Here is a 22550-nt window from a genome sequence, read left to right on the forward strand (position 1 = left end):
TATCAACTGTTTTTTTAGGTACCATTGCAGATTTGGCTTGTTGTTGAAAATATGGGGAAGTACGAGAACGCCTAGTTTGTACATTATTAACGTTAATTGTAGTTCTGGTTTGTGACGATTTTGTTGGAGGAAGGAATCAATTGAAGAGTGGTAATATTTGCAGTTTTTACTAGGTTGAGAATGGGATGATAATTAAAAAAGATAGAAAAAAACAGATATGCTTAATGAACATTATAATTAGGAATTATCATTTAAAAAACCTTTGAAATTCACTGAAAAAAACATGGGTTTAAGGTATGTTATAGTTAGGAATTATCATTTAAAAAAACTGTAGAAATTCACTGAAAAAAACATAGGTTTCAGGGGTGTTACAGTTAGCTGGACATTTCACTCATACAAAACCATTTAAAATTCATCCGTTATAGTTAGTTGCACTAACTGTAACTAGCACGCCCGCAATCAACTGCTGATGATGTCACTTATTACCTAATTCATGACATAGTCAGTGACATCACTGATGACATCACTGATGACATCTCAAATGACATCGCTGATGACATCACTGATGATATCATCCACGTGACAATCAGATACACCTCATCATACACAAGTATAACCTTTCATCCCTCACTGTAAAATACAGAGTACTATATTTGAATCCATTGACACATCAATACAAGTTTCTAAAAATCCACTCAGTGATTCCTATATCTACACACACATCTAATCACTTACCTATAGATTCACTCATACATGCTGTCAATGATCAATAGAACACTATCAAATATACTTATACACCTATATCGACATTACACACCAGCACACATCCTATTCAGTTATGCAGTCATCCTACTCACTTACGCAAACAATTAATCATACTTACTTTACTCAGCTACATACTTATACAGACACCACTTTATTTATTCATATAGATAGTAACTCATACTTAGTGTGTTATAAAATCACTATTACAAGCATACAGTTATCCATACAGTCACTCATACAATCACTGAGTCTTATGTACACTTATTTATATACAACACTGCTTTTTATATTTCTACTTTGTTGTACATGTATCATTGAGAAATATATTTACTCATCACTACACCCATAAAGACATTCACTAATCCAAACAACTGTTTCCACATGCAGTCTTAAGCTCATATACCTACTAAATCAACTATTTACACATCTCTGGACAGTCACACACCTCCCACCCAACCACGCACACATTTACACTCCCATGCAAATACTCAGTTAACTAATCAATCAATAATATAGACTTTCACATAGCTATTAACCAACTGGTGCAGCAGTTTACACAACAACTGACAAAGTGATACAGATATTCACACAGTTTAGTCACTATCCAATATATTTAGTGAGACACTATAAATAGTCAAGTAAACAGTCAATCACACTGCTACTAGATCCTCCCTCCAGATATTTTTATATCCACTCATTCTTCAATGCGATTGCTTTATATATAATACATATTTAAATAATGAACCAAACCATGTTCACTGGATGATGTCATCAGTGATGTCATCAGTAATGTCATATGAGATGTCATCAGTGATGTCATCAGTGATGTCACTGACCATGTCATGAATGATGTAATATATGACATCATCAGCAGTGGATTGTGGGCGTGCGAGTTACAGTTAGTGTAACTAACTCTAACAGAGGAATTTCAATGGTTTTGTATGAGTGAAATGTGAAGCTAACTATAACACCCCTGAAACCTATGTTTTTTTCAGTGAATATATATATATGTATATATATATATGCCAAACGAAGGATGCTCCCAAAATTGAAGACCCTACTCACAGCGTTTTTCTTTAACCTTCTTTATTTCGGCCAGCAGCAGTAGGCTGTAAACAGTTTTCTCAGCATAAAATTTCGCCACACTTGCCAGACGCGTTTCTGGGAAGAGTTCCCCTTGATCACTGGCAAGGCTTCGGGGTAAGGATCAGCTTTGCAGTTTGTTTCAGGTGATTTAAGTACATGGTGCCGCCCATGTGGGCGTGTCCGAGCAAAGCATTTTGGTTATCGTAGTTCATTGTAACGCCATAGTGGTGCTGTAGCCTTTGCCTCCGTACATACAATTCCAATTAGGTTGCTGGTTTGGCACTGATCCAGTCTGCTGCTTGTTTCTTGCCAACCAAACAGGTACGCTGCTCCTTTACTGTGTCGCAAACTTTCCGTGACACAAGGACCTTCTCTTTATGCGGTAGGGAGTCTTCGTGACTAGAGCCTGCCACAGTATATGCCAAACGAAGGATGCTCCCAAAATTGAAGACCCCACTCACAGAGTTTTTCTTTAACCTTCTTTATTTCGGCCAGCAGCAGTAGGCTGTAAAGAGTTTTCTCAGCATAAAATTTCGCCACACTTGCCAAACGCTTTTCTGGGAAGAGTTCCCCTTGATCACTGGCATGGCTTCGGGGTAAGGATCAGCTTTGCAGTTTGTTTCAGGTGATTTAAGTACATGGTGCGAGTGCAGCGTCACTTTATGCCTCCCCAGCTCTGAATTGCCAAGCCAGTCAGAAAGGGACAGATGTCTTGAAACGCGTATGGCAGAAGAGGCACACTGCGCCTGAATCCTGTGTTTGAATCCTGCATGTGGCCAATAAAGTACGAAACTACACGCTGTGTGAGGCTTTCCAATTGTTTGGGTGCTTGCATTTGGAATATTTTGTGGCCTGCCTTGGTCATGGTAAGCCCCCTCGTGGACCATCGTGAGTCTCAGGCACTAACAAGTCAAGTAAGTGCCAGGAGAGCAACGTGGAACTTTTGGTTGCGAAACAGAAGGCAGTTTACTTACCCAGTGTTTATTCGAACCTACTGAAGGAGAAGAAAACATTAGGAGCATAATGGGAGGTAACCCACAAAGGGTTTTGAACTCGAAATACCATAATGCACTTGATGACACGCCCACTTGGGCAGAACGCTTATAATCACGCCGCGAGTGCAGCGTCACTTTATGCCTCCCCAGCTCTGAATTGCCCAGCCAGTGAGAAAGGAATGGATGTCTTGAAACGCGTATGGCAGAAGAGGCACACTGCGCCTGAATCCTGTGTTTGAATCCTGCATGTGGCCAATAAAGTACGAAACTACACGCTGCTTGAGTCTTTCCAATTGTTTGGGTGCTTGCATTTGGAATATATATATATATAATGTATAGTTCATAAATGAATGAATGAATGAATACATTACTAGTGTATGGTGAATGTGAAAGTGCAGAACTATAAGGAAGTGTTACAGCATAAATCTATAAGGTGTTTAACTATAGTATACTGTAGTACATCCGAAGCACTTGAATGTAACATATGCACATAAATAAGTTACAAGTCTATGCTTCAATGTGCACTGGTGGTGAAACTGCCTGGATGAATTTGTATGTGTTAAGGGTGGATTTACAACCCCCTTGGGCCTCTTTTACACAGCCGTTGCGTAAATTTTGTGACGCAGCGGTGGTGCAAAAGATGTACCATGGTGTGTGGTATTTACAATGTGATGCATTTAGAAGGTGCATCACATTGTAAAGCCCTGCACCAGAAGGAGACATTCCTGCACAGGGAGAGGATGTTCTGGTGCAGGAGCGCCTTCTAAAAGTGACTAAGTGAAATCTATAAGATTTCATTCAGAAACTTTTGGGCTTATGCTGCATCAAAACCCTGCACCTGCTTGAAGCAGGTGTAAGGATTGACACAGCATTATGAGCATAGGGCCCCAACAGCATTGCTGGACCTGCATTGCACTTGCAACACAAGTCAAGCAATGTGCCATCTTCACAGCACAGATACAACACATACCTGTACCGTTTTTGCCCCATAGTGCAACACATTGTAAATATGATGCATCCATGGTGGTGATGTTACACTGCACAATAACTGGCATATCTATGGGGATCTACCACTTATTGTACATATACCGATTAGCGTTTTAATGTAGTGAATACCTTACTACACAATGATCAAAGAGTCACTATAAAAGTATACAAAGATTGACAGAGTGTTTGGTAGAAGTGTAAGGATAGAGACTGTGGAATTCAACATATAAAAGGCAAATTTGCAGGTGCATGGAACAGTGTGCACATAGTCTATAGGGGTTTGATGAACTCGTTGCCCTTTGGGCGTAAGCTTTTGTCACTGCCTCAAATTTACAATTTCTCGTAAATCTGGGGCAGTGTCAAAAAGCTATAGGTGTTGCTGTGAATGCTCCCAGCAACACCCATTGCATGCCCCTTTAACGCAGAACACTATGTTAAAGGGGCTGATATTTATCATGTAGCAGTATGCCAAAAAATTGAATTATTTGTGCCTGATAAATATCACGTAGAAAGCTGTGCCTCGAAACATCACAAAAAGTTACGCTCTGATGGCACAAATAGCCTCATGAAACAGTAGAATGAGAGTGATTGCTGAAAGTCTAATAATACAGACTGGGGAATTCAAAGTATAAAGGACTAGTTTGTAGGTACATAGAAGACTGCATGCATAGTCTATACAGGTTTAAAGCAGTTCATGGCCTAAGGCAGAGCTTTCCAAACTGTGTGTCCCGACACAGTACTGTGTCGCCTATAAATAGCGGGTGTGTCGCAAGCACTTAGCTCATAACGGCTGCTAATTAAGAGGCATTCCTTGACACTCTGCTCTATGATCTTTGAAACTCCTGTGAAGTGCAGCAGTGCTAACAGCTCTCATGACCAGGCTAGACAAAGGGAAATGCCGCCTGTCTATCAGCTACAAAAAAAGCACACTAAAGGCTTTCAGTGTTAATCGGGGCTCTGCAATTCCTTTTGTGGAAATTCTTTCGGTGTCTTGAAGTTGCAGAACAAAGCCTTAACCTTGGCCTCAGCGGCCTGTGCACACCGAAGCCTCTTGCAGAGAAGCTGGATGTACAGTATGCATGGCAAGTTAAAAATGTGTGTGCATGCGTTCATAGTTTATCTTTACTTTTGGTACATGCCAGAGCTATTCTGCATAGAACCATTAGAGAGACGCTCCATGGCTGCTCACTGAAAATTCAAGGCACGTTCTCTCTGCTTGCTCTCTCATTTATTGATGGAAGAATATTCATGATGTGTTGTAAGTTAAAACTGTGCACAATTTAGCAAGAGTAAACCCTATTGAAGAAGTGCCCTACGTATGGATCAAGGCTTGGCTTTTCTTGTGTTAGTGGTCTCTACACGGCAGACATCTGCTCTTACAAAGGGCTCTAGTAAACCCCTTTCAGGGTAGAAACCAGTATAGAACTCAACTTCAGTTCGGTATAAGGGAGGGTTTTTTGCTGGAAGAAAATTGCAAAACATGCTGGCTTCCCCCTCTGCAACCTTGTAGCAACAGAGAGATAGGGAGACAGAGAGATTGAGTGACACAGATGGAGAGAGAGTAAGAGTGAGGAAGAGAGTAAGCGAGAAGAAGGTAAACAGAGAGATAGATGAAGGGAGACAGAAAGAGACAGAGAGAGAGGGAGGGAGCGAGAGAGAGAGACAGATAGAGGAAGGGAGACAGAGATAAAGACAGAAACAGACAGATAGAGACAGAGACAGGGACAGGGGCTGAGAGATAGAGGCAGAGACAGACAGAGACAGAGAGGGAGACAGAGGGAGGAAGACAGGGACAGACAGAGGCGAAGATAGATGGTGACAGACTAAGGGAGGGTAACAGACAGAGAGAGGGAGACAGAGAAAGAGGGAAACCGTGGGAGACAAACAGAAAGGGACAGTGAGGGAGACAGAGTGAGGGAGACAAAGGAATATAGACCCGGAAATAAAAGCTATAAAACACAACTTTGCTAGTGCGTAGAAGAGAGCACGCATAATCTATAGAGCTTTGAAGCAGTCCATGTCCTAAGGCCCACTTTGCACCATGAGTACTTGGATACTACCTGAATGATTACAATTCTACAAGAAGAGTCTCTCAAACCATTTTTAATTTTAAATCATAAATTTATTCCTGTAACATTTCATAATTTAATAGAGCTTCTAACATCATTTTGTCTGAAATTTCATTTTCTTCATTATAAATTTCAAAAGTCTTTTCATGTAACTCGATGTCCTCTAATGCATCAATAAAATCCTCATCCATTGTTTTATCGAAGAAATCGCAGCCTATATCTCCAGCAAAATTTCCATCTTAATTTTCACAATCAATGAAAGGTACATTTAACTCCTCTATCAAAGTGTTAGCAATTTCAATACTTTCTTCTACATAGTTCTGGTCTTCTTCCATAGTGATTTTTTTTAAAGGTTGTTGTTCCGTGTAGAAAAACATAAACACTTTTTTTATCGTTTTTCCTATTACTTAATACAAAACTAGCTTTTGTAACTAATTTTCCCTTTAAAAAATATTTTACAAATACCATTGTCAACTACTTTATAAGACCATATTAATAAAATTACTTATATGATTTTTTTTTACATTTAATTATTGAAGGTACATTGCAATATACATCTTAATCAATTGAGTTAACACAAATAGAGCATTAAAACCAGATATGTACATAAGATGACATAAATAGATAAATTATTCCAAATAGATAAAAGTTCAATTCATATTAGTTCAATTCATAATAATTCATAATAAGTGGCTGGAATACAATTAGGGCAATTAAATACAGATAAAATGATAAAATGTAATCAAGCTCCGTTCATAAAATAGTTCTGTCTTCCCTCCAATTCAGAATAGGCGCCCATAGACGTCTTCCCATCTCGCGTTTTTTAACTCCTTTAAATTCATACAGTCAGGACTCATTATTATGAATGGCTAGAAGTCTCGATAGCCACATCTGAAAGGAGGGGGCGTTTTCATCTTTCCAATTTGCAGTGATCAATATTCGCAAGACCGCTACTGACAGGAAGACAAGAGCTTCCTCATTTTTTTCAAGACCCAGTTTTGAATCCGTGCCTATTAATACCAATGTCGGGGATAGATCGATCTTGTGACCTAGCAGCCCCTCACAGAATTTGGTTATCTCATCCTTAAGAGGGCCCAATCTAACACATGTGACAAACATATGAATTATGTCCGCTTGATGTGAGCCACATCTAGGGCAGCAATCGTCCTGTCTAACACCCCACTCAAATAATTTTGCCGGGGTATAATACAGCTTAAATATTGTCTTATAATGCTGAGCCCGTAGATTTGCGGTCCGAAAGAGCTTTTTATTAAGTTCTATAGAGAGATCAAGATCGACATCGGGGTTGTTAAGTTTCCTAGCCCAGCAGCTCTCCGTTTTCTCGATGTCATCTTGAATCTTATCTATTAGTAAGTTATATATTATTTTAATCTTTCTGCACCCTCTGTCCAATGCCTCCAGTACAGTAATATCTATTTTGGGCTTTAATTTAGGTCTTAGGCCTCGTAGAGTGCGGGCTATTTTTTCATATAGAAGCCAATGAGTACGTGGAATGTTATATAACTTTTGCAGGTCCTCAAACCCTCTGATCGTATCTCCCTCCATTACATCTTCAACACTCTTAACCCCCATTCTCTTCTATTCCTGGAGACTCCTATCTGACCTCAATTGAGGAAATAAACATGAATTTGCCAGGAGGAGATATGAGTTTACTTTAGGGGCTTTAAAATGTTTCAGGATGGTCTTCCAAACAGACCAGGCCCCTAATAAGGTCTTAAAGCGTGCCTTTTTACAAAACCTGCGCTCAACTTCGTGGAGCAAAAGTCCAGTGGCGTTTTTTCCTAACAACATTTCATAAAATGGGGGTGGTCTATGAGTCCCTAGATTGAGGTTCCCCTCAACAGAGTTAGTATTAATTTGGAGTAATATAGGCATTTGGATTAAAAGGCAAGACCAATGGTATAGTCTAAGATTTGGAAGTGCCATACCACCCCTTTCCCTTGGCAATGACATAAGATTAGTAGAGCGTCTGATCTTGCCATAATGCCAAATTAATTTTATAAAGGCTGATTCCAGCTTGTTCAACATTGTATCATCTATCAGAAGGGGAATCGCCCTAAAAAGGTACAGGACTTTTGGAAACATTACCATCTTTATGGCGTTTACCCTTCCGACCAGAGAGAGATGCAATACGTCAATTCTTCTCAATTCTGTCTCTATGTTTTTAATTAATGGGAGATCATTTTCTTCTACTATTTTTTCAACCGATGCATTAATTTTTACCCCCAAATAAACCGCAGAATCAACAAAACGGGAATCAGACTTTACAATGTTTTTTGAACACATTATTTGAGTCTTGGATTCGTTTAAGAGGTACCCAGAACTCAGTCCAAAGGTCTTTGCCATTTCCACCAAAATGGGTAAAGTCTGTTGGGGGTCCGTTGTAATTACGGCTAGGTCATCGGCATATGCTAATAGTTTATTTGTGTATCCGTTAAAAATCACCGGGGGAATATTTGGGTTCTCTAGTATTTTCTGGATGAGGGGATCGATATATAAGGAGAACAAAATAGGGGAGCAGGGACAGCCCTGACGTGTCCCTCCCTTTATAGAGAATATATTTGACTTTTCCCCCATAGCCACGACTCTCGCAATCGGGTCCATATACATGGCTGTAAGTGCCCTGATGACTTTCTCCCCAAATCCTCTACCTGCCAATATCCCCCAGAGAAAGCCCCAATCAACACGATCAAAAGCTTTCTCTGCGTCCAGCAGGATCATGGCAACCCCCCCCGTGGCAGTCTGGGCGTCAAACAGACTTATAGCTCTACATGTATGGTCAGTTGTCCCCCGGCCAGGGACAAACCCATGCTGCCACGGGGAGACGAGGTCGCCAATGATCCCGCCCAGCCGCTTAGCCCAGATCTTTGAGTAGAGCTTAGTGTCGGCATTAATCAGGGATATCGGCCGATATGAGCCCGGCTTCTCCGCCGGCTTGCCTTTCTTATGAAAAATTACAATGTTTGTTTCCCTCCATGAATCGGGCACAACACCGGAGTACAGGATACCATTAAATAGATCAACTAACATTGGTACAATATCATGCTCCAGTGCCTTGTACATTTCCAGGGGTATCCCGTCTGGGCCAGCAGCTTTGCCTGGAGCTTATTCCCGCAGGGCAGACAACACTTCAGCAAAGGATATATCTTTATCGAGGTCCGTTCTAGTTAACTCATTCAGACAAGGGCCGTTATCTGGGTAATTTTGCTCTTGCTTGTTCCCATTATTTCCCGTGTCATATAGTTCTTTATAAAAATTATGAAATACTTTTAAAACATCCTTAGTTTCTGTGTACGTGTTACCATTTTCGTCAATACGTGCAATGTGGTTTTTTGACTTTTCTTGTCTTAACTGAAGTGCAAGGGCTCTACCCGCTTGCTCTCCTGTTTCATACCTCTTTACTCTAGATGTTTGAAAGTCCCTTATTGTCCTTTGTGTTACTTCCTTCTGTATATCCGCTTTAATGGTCAGCAAGACATTATGGCTTTCATCACCATCTCCTCCAGTGGCGATAACTGCGATATGTTGTGCTTCCGCAATGGAGAGTTTACCCATAAGTTTCTCTACCTCCATCCTATCCTCCCTTCTGAGTCTTGAAGAGCAACTAATCGTCTCGCCTCTCAGCATGGCTTTAAAATCCTCCCAGACCCCATTCCGTGATGTACTGTACCTGTTTGCTGCAAAGTACTCTTCCGCCCACTTATTCATATGATCAACAAACCTATCATCTGCTAACAATCTTTCAAAAGACCAAGAGGATTTAGTTCTCTCCCCTCTTCCCAAGTCGTAAATAAGCAACAGAGGGTTATGGTCAAAAAGCACTCTTGGGAGTTTGATGATCTCAACCTTCTCTATTTCTGTGATAGATATCAGGATATAGTCTAATTTCGAATATTTCTGAGCCGGATTTGAGAAATATGTATATCCTGGGTTCTGCTGTTCTTTTGTTTGCCATACATCTAACAGCCCGTGCGATCTAATGAGAGCCTTCTCAGATCTAAAGACTCTGGGTTTTCGTCCTTCATATGATGTACTATTACCCCAGTCTATGGAAATATTGAGATCTCCTGTAACTACCAGGGGGGGTCGGCCATCCGGCCAGCTCTGTTTCTAAATAGTCAAAGATTTCAGGATCATCATCATTTGACCTATAGATTACACAGATTGAGAAACCTAACTCCATTTCAACAATTGCCCATCTACCATTGCAGTCCGTTCTCACTTTTTTGGCCTTGCCCAAGGTGGTTTTTGCTAGTATGGCATCTCCTCTAACCGTTGACGATTGGGTTGAGCAAGTGACTACTTCAAAACCCATTAAAAATAGTAAATTACTCTTAGCCCACGGAAGGTGGGTTTCCTGAAGACATAAAATATCTATTCTATTGTATTTCACCAAGTATTCTAGTCGCTGTCTTTTCTTCCAGTCATTTAGACCAGCCACATTCAGTGTACAGATTCTAATGCTCGTCATCTATTTGGACACAATTACCTGCAACGAAAAACATACCGGATATTTCTTTTAACCTTATTTGCTCTCTTTGATCTCTTTCCATATTGCAATATTTCCTTCTTTTAAAATTGCTTATAGGATTTTTAGTTATAAAATATTCTCACATTTTCAAACCAGTCACTCCTTATCACTATAGGAAAAAACTAAGGCTAATATATTAAAATGCAGTACCAAAAAAAGTACAAAATATCTATTCACCTTACCAGTTCCAAAGTAGTTGATATGTTGTAGTTAAATGAAAAGAATACAGGTACACTTAGTATATATTTTATTAAAATTCTTCAAAAATGTTTAAAATAAGATTATCTAAAAAAAAAAACAATCTCAATAACAATCTTAAATGTTTTTTTCTAAGACCAATTTCTTATGTAACTATGAGGTATGGCAAACAATCTTGAAAAAACAAAACACCATCATTAATTTTGTTCCATTATAAATTATTACTTACAAATATATGCAGTCAAAATGTACAACAAAAAGTCATTAAGGGTTTCACGTACTTTCCCCCATGGCCAAATAGTATGTGTGAAATTCTTAGTTCAATAGTTGTTCAATAGAAACTCTAAGCGTTTGCCTCCCAGTCTTCAGATCCAAAACCACTGACATCATTTGCACCGTCTTCCACTGCTCATTTTTCAGTCCAACGCTATTCAACATCTCCATGGCCACCCTTACACAAATCTCCCACCAACTCAACCACAACATTATCTCCTACATCGATTACACCCAGTTCATCCTCTTCCTCACCAAGGAGCCACATACCACAAAAACAACTTCCAGGACACAATTAAGGATGTCACCAAGTGGATAATGAGCAGCTCTTTAAACATGAATTCACACAACATGAAGATACTCATCCTCAAACTCACCCCCTTAGCTTCAGATGACTCCTGCTGTCCAACAACACTGTGAACAGTACCAGCACCTACTGACCATGCACACAACCTATGATTCATATTGAATTCCTCCCTCTACAAGTCTAAACAAGTCTACAGTATTTCCTCAAACTGCTATAACACCCTCCACATGCTCCGCAACATTTACAAGTACATCCTAAAGAAAATAAGAAGAAACAGAATACACTGTGGCAACACCCTCTACACAAGAAATCCAGCCAAACACCTATAACAACTACAACCAATTCAAAGCACCTCCACCTGAATGATCTTCAATGTCCCCTGCTAGAGCCACATCACCCACGACATGATACACCTACACTGCCTCAACATCAGTTACACAATACTCTACAACACCAGACTAATCTACCTTAACAGCAGTAATCCTGAAAGGCCAAATTTTGATCTTAAAATTTTGGCTTTAAAAATATTAGGTAAGAATTTGGTAACTCTTTAGGCAAACATTGTTTAAATACTAATTGAGTATCATTTCAATGTATCCAACCTTTCAGATATTTTAAATAAACAGTGTAATGTCCAGATGGTGTAGAAGGTCCATCATGAAAAATAATTGCAACAGGTACAAAAGTTCTTCCTGATATTGATAGTTGAGTAACTACAACATTTTTAATTAAAGTTTCCAATTTTCTTCTATCAGCTCTACAATGTTGCAGCATTAAAATTACATACTGTCCATATCTTTGTATAAATAATGTTAAAGAAATTTCTGATTTACATTGGCTACACTCCATGTTTTGACTTGCTTCTCTAACTAGATTGTTAAAGGACACTGATTCACAGTCTGGTGAAGTCAAATATATGAATATTTCACTGTCTATGTTAGTGTTATATGTAAGTTGACACCACAACTATTTTCAAACCAATAACCAACATTCACTTCAACACTTTCCTTTTTCTTTTTGCTTGCAGGAGCAACTTCATCTTTTTTTCTCTTTCTCTACAGTTTCACTACAGATATTTTCAAATCTTCTTTTTCTATCTACCACGCGCTTTTCAAATACAGGATATTGACCTTAATTAGGTGCATATTCTCTTCTTAATCTATTATACTCTTTCACACAATTTGCATCTGCGCTAACCTTTGTCTCATCAAAATCAATCAAGTACAATCCAGATAAAGTTCTGACTCGGGACAAAGCAACATATGACATACCCTATTTACACACGGTTCTTCCAATATTCACTAAAGCACTATCTACACTTAAACCTTGAGATTTATGAATGGTCACCGCATATGCCAAACAAATAGGAAACTGTTTTCTGCGTACAGACAAATCTTTTACAAGCAAAAACCGAGATGAACAATGACTAAATTGTTGTACTTCAGCAATTTCATCAAATTTGATTTTTAAAAATTCAGTCCCATGTCTATTTACATAATTAACTAAATCAACATTTTTACCCATTGCTCCATTCCTTTTTCCACATTCAAATTACGTCGTAAAATGACCCTACAGTTTACACATGCATACAAATTCTTCTCTACACCAGCAGTTTCACCTATCAACTTCTCTAAAGAATCCAATTTTTTCTTCAACTTTTCAGTCAAAATAATAGTGATTCCTTCATGCTCTATTTTATCAATAGCTTCCAATTTTATAATTTCTTCATTTTCCAACTTTAACATTTCTTCATTGAATACAGAACATTCACGCAGTGTTGGCATTAAGCAGATTACAGACTTGTTTTTTGTAAATTTCATATATATTTTCTCTGGAACAATATTTTCATTTGGAAACAAATTGGGAAGTAATTGTCTCAGTAAAGCTTGTTTGCAATGTTCTGTTACTTTTCCAATTCTTATATCTTGAAGAATTTTTCCATAATCTGCATCATTTGCCTGACGTATATTTGTAATAAGTTCTTTATACACAAAATAGGACCAAATATTAACATTTCTAATGCTCCCCAAAGACTTTCTGGTATCTTCATGTACCAAGTGTTTTAAACACAGGTTGTCCTTTTACAGGATTAAGTAGATCTCCAAAACCTATGACGTGTTTTCCTCCAAATAATATGTCATAGTCTGTTTTAAGAATTTGCTGCATTCTTAAATGCACAAAGGCAAGCATTAAGTTTGATACCATGCTTACCTCATCAATAATGAGACCTTTCATTTTCTTCAATACTCTTGCAACTTCAAAACAAGCTTCTCCAGATAGCTTGTAGTATTCTAATTTGTTTTCATGCTCTACTGGTAGCATTAATAAACAAATTTAAAGTAATTCCTTTAATATTGTGTGCCGCCAACCCAGTTGGAGCAGTGACAACACAAGACAAATACGAGTCAGTTGTTTTGTGTAAATAAGTTGAAATTACTTTAATTAAAAAACTTTTCCCTGTTCCAGCTTGTCCACTAACATACAAATGGATAGGTTGAAATGATGAGCAAGAGCACTCTTTTTTTTCATGAAGTAATCCATGGTTAATCTGTTCTCTCGCTTGCTCATATATATGTTTCTGCTCAAAATTGAGTTGTTCTTCCAAACTTCTTATGTTTCTTACATCTTCTTGAGCTTGATACATTGCTGTTTCCACCTCTTCCATAGCTGTTGCTGCTTCATTTTGAATAATTGGTTCTGGTAATGGATCCTGACGTAACGGAGCAGAAGCTTGACTATCTTGATAACTGTCTCTAGCAATCTCAGCTGCAATTGTAGCTTCTTGTTCAATTTCATCGTTCAACATTTTCACATAATTAGAAAAAACAGGACATTCTATAGTATCTTTAGTTGCATTGAAAGAATCTTCATAGCTCTCGAAATCTCCAAGTAATTCTAATTCTGAACGCCATGGCTTGAAAAGTTGCAAAAGAGCTAAATAGTAAAATTCCCTTTTGTCAGGTGTTTCACAACTCAGTTTACGGTGATTAATCAAATGTACTTTTCTTTGCTTCACCAGACATCCTTCAGAACCAATCACAGCATATATACCATTATTGATTATTGATGTTTTCTGTAATACTCCGTTTAAAAATATGGTTTTGCAGCACTTCATAGAGACAAATGTTCTCAAGATGATGACTTCTATTTGGATAATATGTATCCAACATGTTTGTTTACACAATATCTGTACTTTATGGCTCCTTTTCAGCTAAATATTCAATTTCTTGTACAAATTTAAGTACTTGATTTCGTGTTGCAGCAAGACCTAGACTCACCCAAATGATTCTTCTAGATTTGGAGTATAGACTTGCATATGATAAGCAATCCGAGCATTCATACGCTCCAATTTCTCGATGAGACAACATCTTTAAACTATAACTGTATAATTTCGTACTTAGACTCTTCTCGTGGGAAATCTCTTCCCACATTTCCTTCAATCCGTCTTTTCTGATTTTGGTATGTACGATGTTACATATCGAGCAACAGCAATGGAATTGTCTGCAACATATTGAATATCCATGTTAGCATTCTACATAGACAAAATGACAGGGTTGTAGTCATTTATGTATTTTGGCTCTTCATTTCTTCTTAAGTTGTAGGTGTTTTTAGGAGACTTTCTTGTGATAGTATGTCGTAAAGATGACATAAAACTGTTCAATCTTCCTTTTGATATTACTGGACGTGGAAATCTACTTGTTGTCTTAAGTCCTTATCCTGTGCGCTTTTGGGTATATCACACGTAGCATATTCGTCAATAAAAGACAACACAGTATCATCTGAGTCTGTTCCAAATTTGGGAGCATCTTTGATCCATATTAGCATGTGTATGTGAGGAGCACCTCTTGCTTGATACTCCTTTCTCCAAAAGAAATCCACAACCTCTCCAAGAGGAGGATTTTTTTTATTGGCGATAAAAGATATCATAGCTTCATATCTATGATTGAAATACCTGCATACATTAACTGGATCCAAAGAGCACAATTCTCCAGGTCTTTTGTATTCAATATTTATTATATTTGGATTTGCCTCTCAAAGAAATTGAAGTAAATCATCCCAAGCATATTCAGCACAGCTTAGAGTAAGGAACCATGTAGGAGTTCCTAAGTTCCTTAGCATACATTTAAATTCTCCATGACGACGGTACCAGTACTCATTAGTACCACTCTGACATGCCATGAGATAAATTATCTGAGATTCCAAAACATTATCTTTGTGGTGTACTTTATCCATAAATTCCTTTGCCGAAACATTTTGCAGATGTACACCTGTTTTCAATATATGGTTGAATATCCATGTTAGCATTCCACATGGACAAAATGACAGGGTTGTAGTCATTTATGTATTTTGGCTCTTCATTTCTTCTTAAGTTGTAGGTGTTTTTAGGAGACTTTCTTGTGATAGTATGTCGTAAAGATGACATAAAACTGTTCAATCTTCCTTTTGATATTACTGGACGTGGAAATCTACTTGTTGTCTTAAGTCCTTATCCTGTGCGCTTTTGGGTATATCACACGTAGCATATTCGTCAATAAAAGACAACACAGTATCATCTGAGTCTGTTCCAAATTTGGGAGCATCTTTGATCCATATTAGCATGTGTATGTGAGGAGCACTTCTTGCTTGATACTCCTTTCTCCAAAAGAAATCCACAACCTCTCCAAGAGGAGGATTTTTTTTATTGGTGATAAAAGATATCATAGCTTCATATCTATGATTGAAATACCTGCATACATTAACTGGATCCAAAGAGCACAATTTTCCAGGTATTTTGTATTCAATATTTATTATATTTGGATTTGCCTCTCAAAGAAATTGAAGTAAATCATCCCAAGCATATTCAGCACAGCTTAGAGTAAGGAACCATGTAGGAGTTCCTAAGTTCCTTAGCATACATTTAAATTCTCCATGACGACGGTACCAGTACTCATTAGTACCACTCTGACATGCCATGAGATAAATTATCTGAGATTCCAAAACATTATCTTTCTGGTGTACTTTATCCATTAATTCCTTTGCCGAAACATTTTGCAGATGTACACCTGTTTTCAATATATGGTTTACTGCATAAGAAAGTCCAGACAAATCACTCTCAAACAAAAGATGAAACAAATAGGGAATACATTGTCGAAATCTTGGATCTTCTGCAAACATTCTTAATGTCCGGTATTCAGATGCAGGAATCTGCACAGGTTGGTCATCATATCGTCCTCCTTTTCCTGTAGGAAACAACTGAGGGAAACAATGAGCTTCCAAACTTTTGTCCTATACACTAATGGGACTTCCCTTTGCTTCTTTCATTTGGAATAACTCTATAGTATTGCCCATCACTTCTTTAGAGTGAAGTGGATGAACACTGTAATGTTCGTAGATTTCTTCAATTCTAGACACATCCACTTTTTCAATTTATCCATATGGCAAGTCACTATCTTCTTCTACAGTTCTTTCTTCTTCACTCAGAAACACATTTTTATAATATTGATTATTTTTTATCAGATACAATGTTGCCTTTTTCACTTTCCTAACATCCACTAATTCCTGCCAGATTTTCTTACTTTTAGTAGGAACGCCATTAACAAGAATAACTAAAGGTTCATCTTCTACATTTTCTACACCAACTGTTTCAATATTTTTCTTTAAATCTAGTGGCAAATACACAACTCTTCCCTTTAATCCTCCTGGTGGCACATTGGGGAAAACCTGGCGGCAGCCAGCCGAACTGCTGCAGCGCTCCATGACCGTGCTCCTGATTTGAGCTGCTCCGTCAGTTTAATTGGGTGATTTTGTTCAAAATCCCATTTGGAGTTCTTCATGATGATTTATACCCGATGTTACCCGACAATTTTTACCTGAGGGGGAAACAATTTCAGTAATTGTATCTGTTTGTACAGCCTTGGTATTTCGATTTGCATAACGTGAAGTCTTTCTTCCCTCTCCTTGCCCGACTCAATCAGCGGAGTCATCGGCTCCACTTTCCTTCATTCCGGCATTGTGTGTTTGTCTCCTGTTCCGCTCCGGACTTTTCAGGGGCTGCGACTTTGGACATCGGCCGCCCTGGAGCTGAGAAGGGGGAGGAAGGCACGAAGCCTCTTGCAAGCCCCTGGAGGCAGAGACTATGGCGAGATACAGCAGGACGAGGTGACAGTAAAAAAACTTTTACCACTCGTAGCTGTGGAGGGGAACGGCGAGGCTGTTATTGTAGATAGCGGTGAGGAGGGGGTTGATAATTTTGATTTTCAGCCCAAATCTATAGACTCATCTCTGCATTTTCAGCAGTCTGAGTGATCTCAGCCCATCTCGCATCACTTTAAAACAAAGGGAAAACGAGGAAGGAAAAAGAAGGAGGCTTTAGCAAAGGTGGCCCCTGCGACTAAAGATCTTTCCAGAGACCCTGAACATTTTGAGGTGGTAAAGAAAAAGCCCTCATCTTATTTATCCAATGAGGTAAAGGCGAAGAAGTCAAGATCATCCAAAGCCGCTAGGAATCTGAAAGTGGTTCTGAGTGTAGGGTAAAAAAAAACTCCTTCTCTTCATTCCTACTTTAAAGCCATTCCACAGGTGCTGGATCTTGCGGAGGATCGTGCCATGTCGGTCACAGCCCCAGCCCCAATCCCCGTCTTAGTTAGCACCTTAACGGTTCCTTCCTTCTCTTTGGATTCTACCTCTACCTCTGTTTCTCCTGAGCAGAACACCACCAGTGTCGAGGATTTATTAGTCCCAGTCTTACCATCCACTGTAGAAAAAGTCGTCCTACTGCCTGACTTACCTGCATTTGTAGATGCGGGGGGTCAGAAGGGGCTAATTTGCAGGATGATTCACAAGGGCTTCTACGGGGGTCACCTAGTATGCCCCCGAGTTCTGTTGTCAAGCTTCTTGAGGTTGGTGCCTCGGTGGCTTCTTTGGAAGCAATGTTCTCCTCTCTGTCACTTGACATAAAAAAGGGTTTCGATGAATCTTCGGCAAATCAAATGGAGATCAAGAATTAGTGTGAATCCCTGGATAGTAAAATCGATGGTCTCACCTCGAGAACAGGGAGGTTGGAAGAGACAGTAGCAGTGTTATCTGTCCATTTGGATCAGGCTGAAGAGGACATCACTAAACTTCAAAAGGCGGATCTGGATTTCGCTGACAGAATGGAAACGTTAGAAAATAACGCAAGACGGAGTAATATTCGAGTCCCAAAGGTCAAAACCACGTACAATATTAGTGAACTTTCATACTTATTCACTCAAAGAACATATTCTCAACCTGCAAATGAGGAAATTGGTGGTTGGGTTATAATTGCGCCGGGTAACAGTGATAATAGTAAGGATGAGAAAATATATAAAAGCTCCAAGGACAAGGTTTAGACCACCAATCTAAACACAACAGGCATGAACCAGTCAATGCCCTGAAACACATCACAACATTTATCCTGAGCTATTACGAAAATTCACTTTGCAGCCAACGAACAAATCACAAATCACTGTTTGTTTTCTTCTCTTCTTTCTTTTATTTCATGCGTTGATTGTTCATAAAACCTCCTAGCCGACACGTGTTTCGTCTGATATGGTGTTAATCCACAGACTTCTTCAAGGCTAGAACAATGTAATTTTACAGTTTTAAAACCTTTACGTATATATGTTTATTTCCAACACCCCGATTTTTCAAGAACTCAGATTTTAAAAGAGTCTCATTATGAAGTGTTGCAAGCTATCAACACCGAAGAGCTGGTGCAATATCACCTAGAGACCACACAAGGTGCTCTGAAGAGAAAGTTTTAGTGAGTGGTAACCACCAACATAACCGAATATATATAATAAAGTTGTAATAGAGAAGAATCCCACCACCGTGAGCTTTATCCTGTGTGCAATCCACATCAACACACTGTTAAAATTTCAGTATTCATAAGTGTGAGTTTGTTGTTGTGGCCAGAGAGAGATAGCCCCACATCAACATATCGTGCTCAACCAGAATTTATGAATCAGTCATAAGTACCTTAATTGAGTAAATTCGGCCTCTAATCTCTTGTTCAACACCCCTGCCACAACGTCATTGGGGTTCAGGTGTCCTCTTAGCTATCAATAAAAGACCGCAATTCAGAACTTGAATATCGTCTATCTATGTACACATCAAAAGCCAACCTTAGTCTCATTATATTTAGTACTCACTCTATTTTCCACGTTGTTTAGGCCCGTAGGTAGTAGTTAAAATCAGTCTCTCTCCATACAGTATTAATCGGGTATTTTCCTCCTGTAGTCAAATTAAAGTAGATGGAATCCTACTAGTTAGGGAATATTCATTTCCGTCATCATTAGAAACATTTAGATTTATTAACTGGGGTCAATCTTTAAGTGACCCACACTTCAGGCACTACAAGCTGTGAGAATTAACCCACTTAGCCGACAGCAAGTTTTAATCGCTGTGGTTGCGCGCACTACACGACCCATATCCATTAATAAAGCGCAGCAAATCGTGCTCGGCAAATTGACGCCGCCACGAGAGAGATCTGTATATGTGCGGGGTCTCACCTGTGACGATATCTCGTCTTCTCTAAAACCGGGTTCACGGCGTTCAGCACCCGCGCCATGTCGGAGTGTCTACAAATACCCACGTCCGGTGTCGGACATAGAAAAGGGACTAGCCGCATATGGTGTGGTTTCCCGGGTGGGAATCCGCGCCATCTTAGAGTGTATGAGCCGATATCTTATCCCTACCATACGTAATATCTATTCCAAGTTTTGTAAATATATAAGTGCACACCGAATAGAGAAATAGAAACACAGACACCCACCGAAGATTTCCATCACCAGGTGGCATTTCCTTAAATCTCATTACTAACATCATGACAATATATGTTTACACAGAGTCGGTTACTAGTACATATAACGTTCTTGGTCTAGACAGAGGTTATCAGCCTGAGCAGTTTAAAACAGAACGTATCATACGATCCCAGCATATGGTAGTCAATATTGTCTCAAAGTTCATATTGTACCAAATCAAGTTAGTGTCATGAATATTCATCACAGTCATACCTCTATATTGATTTCACTAAGGTATTCACCTGATTTTACAGTAAATTGTAAAGACAGAGTCATACTCATAGGTATACTTAAAAGCAGCTTTACCCAATCATAACATAATAAAATCACAAAACATGATAAAAACATGCTTATCAAAAGATCGTGTACATTTAAAGATTCAACATATAAATACAATAGCTGTTCTTTGGGTCATTAGTTCCAAAAAAGTCATATTCAAGTAATGTACATATATTGGCATTTAGAGTACTCCATCCGGAGTGTGTCATCAATTAATTTCCCAAAAAGAATTGGAGTTCGTCATCAAAATTAAGACCCCTCTCTACCGCATGAACCTGCATTATCCATCTGGCCTCGAGTTGTCTTAGTCTGAGCTCCCTATCTCCTCCCCTCACATCTTGGGGCATTGTTTCAATACCATGAAATGACATAGCTAAATGTTCACTTTGTGATCCGCACTCCACAGCATGTGCTGTTAGGGGATGTCTCAAATCTTTATTCTTTAACGCTCTAAAGTGTTCTGCCATGCGATCCCTGAGTCTGCGTATGGTGCTGCCAATATATACTCGATCACATTTACACGTTATCGCATATACCACATAGGTGGTGTTGCAATCAATGTGTGATTTTATGTGATAGGTTTTAGACCCATTGTATGTAAATTGTAGTATTCCGTGCCGTGACATTCTACACATACTACAGTCACCGCACCGGAATGAGCCTTTTGCAAGTAGGTGTAACCAATTCGGAGTCCTCTCTGTTAGTTTAGGGTAACTGGGACTAATCATATTTTTGATCGTCATACCACGTCGATATGATATAGAGGGTCGTGAGTTAATGTAGTCTTTTAGGGTTTGATCAGAACTCAGTAGGAACCAGTACTTTTTCAGTATTTGGTAAACCTTAGATGACCAAGGATTATAGTTGGTAATCAATCTCACCTTATCTTTGTTACTGTTGCTGTCATGGGATTTAGCACTCCGAGTTTCTTGTCTATTTAGTTTAAAGACTCTGTTTTTTGCTCTACATAGAACATCTGGTCCATAACCTCTCCTAAGGAATCTCCCTTCAATGTCTGTTATACACTCTAGAAAATCGCCATCCTCACTACAGTTGCGTCGAGCCCTATATAGTTCTCCATAGGGGATTGAGGTGACTGTAGACCTTGGGTGTGCACTATCATTGTGTAGAACTGCATTACAAGATGTGGATTTTCTATAGAGCTTACTACACAATTTGTTGTCTTTTACATATAGGGTTAGATCTAAAAAATTGATTCGCTCTTTGGAATGTTCTATAGTGAAGGTCATATTATACACATTGTCGTTCATGTAGGCAAAAAAATCCAAGAGTTCAACCTCACTTCCAGACCATATAAGTATGAGGTCGTCTATGTATCTTCCATAATAGTTAATATGAGAGTGCCATTTTGCACCGCCTCGGCCCCAAATGTGTACCGCCTCTACCCACCCCATAAATAGGCAGGCAAATGACGGCGCAAATTTAGAACCCATGGCGGTCCCACAGGTTTGCTTATACCATTGGTCTTCAAAGAGAAATACATTTTCTTCCAGAATCAGTCTTGACATCATTAAAATCATATTGGTGTGCTCCAACAGTTCGACCGGTCTCCTATGTAGGAAAAACTCGAGGGCCTTAAGACCCAACTCATGATTAATATTTGTATATAGGGAGCATACATCCATCGTGACCAATGTCATCTCTGGTTCCCACTCAAAGTCATTCAATATATTTAAGATATGTTTAGTGTCCCTGATATTAGAGGGTAAGTTTAAAACATACGGTTGGAGAAAAAGATCTACAAATTCAGCCAATTTTTCAGTCGGCCCGCCTATTCCCGAAATGATCGGCCTCCCTGGTGGAGACAGGAGACACTTATGAACCTTTGGCAATGTGTAAATGCAAGGAAAGCGAGGTCGATGTACAGTAAGATATTTAAATTCTGTGTCATTCAGAAGGGTAGCCTGATGCCAGGTTTTTAAGTAGGTGTTAATCTTGGCTACAACTGTAAACATCGGGTTATGTGGTAATTTAGTATACCAGACTTCATTGTTCAGTTGCCCCATAATCTCCTCATTATACTTTGTCCTATTCATTAGAACGACATTCCCCCCTTTATCCGCTTCTTTCACTACAAGGGAAGTGTTTTTAGATATTAATTTGAGGGCACTTCTTTCTTTAAAAGACAAATTATCCTGAGGGTATGGAGGCTTGGAGTCACGTATCTTATTCTCAAGAATGTCTAGTTCCTTGTTTACACTCTTATAGAATGCATCT

This window comes from Lissotriton vulgaris, chromosome 4_1 (assembly GCF_964263255.1).
Source record: "Lissotriton vulgaris chromosome 4_1, aLisVul1.2, whole genome shotgun sequence".
Taxonomy (NCBI): Eukaryota; Metazoa; Chordata; class Amphibia; order Caudata; family Salamandridae; genus Lissotriton; species Lissotriton vulgaris.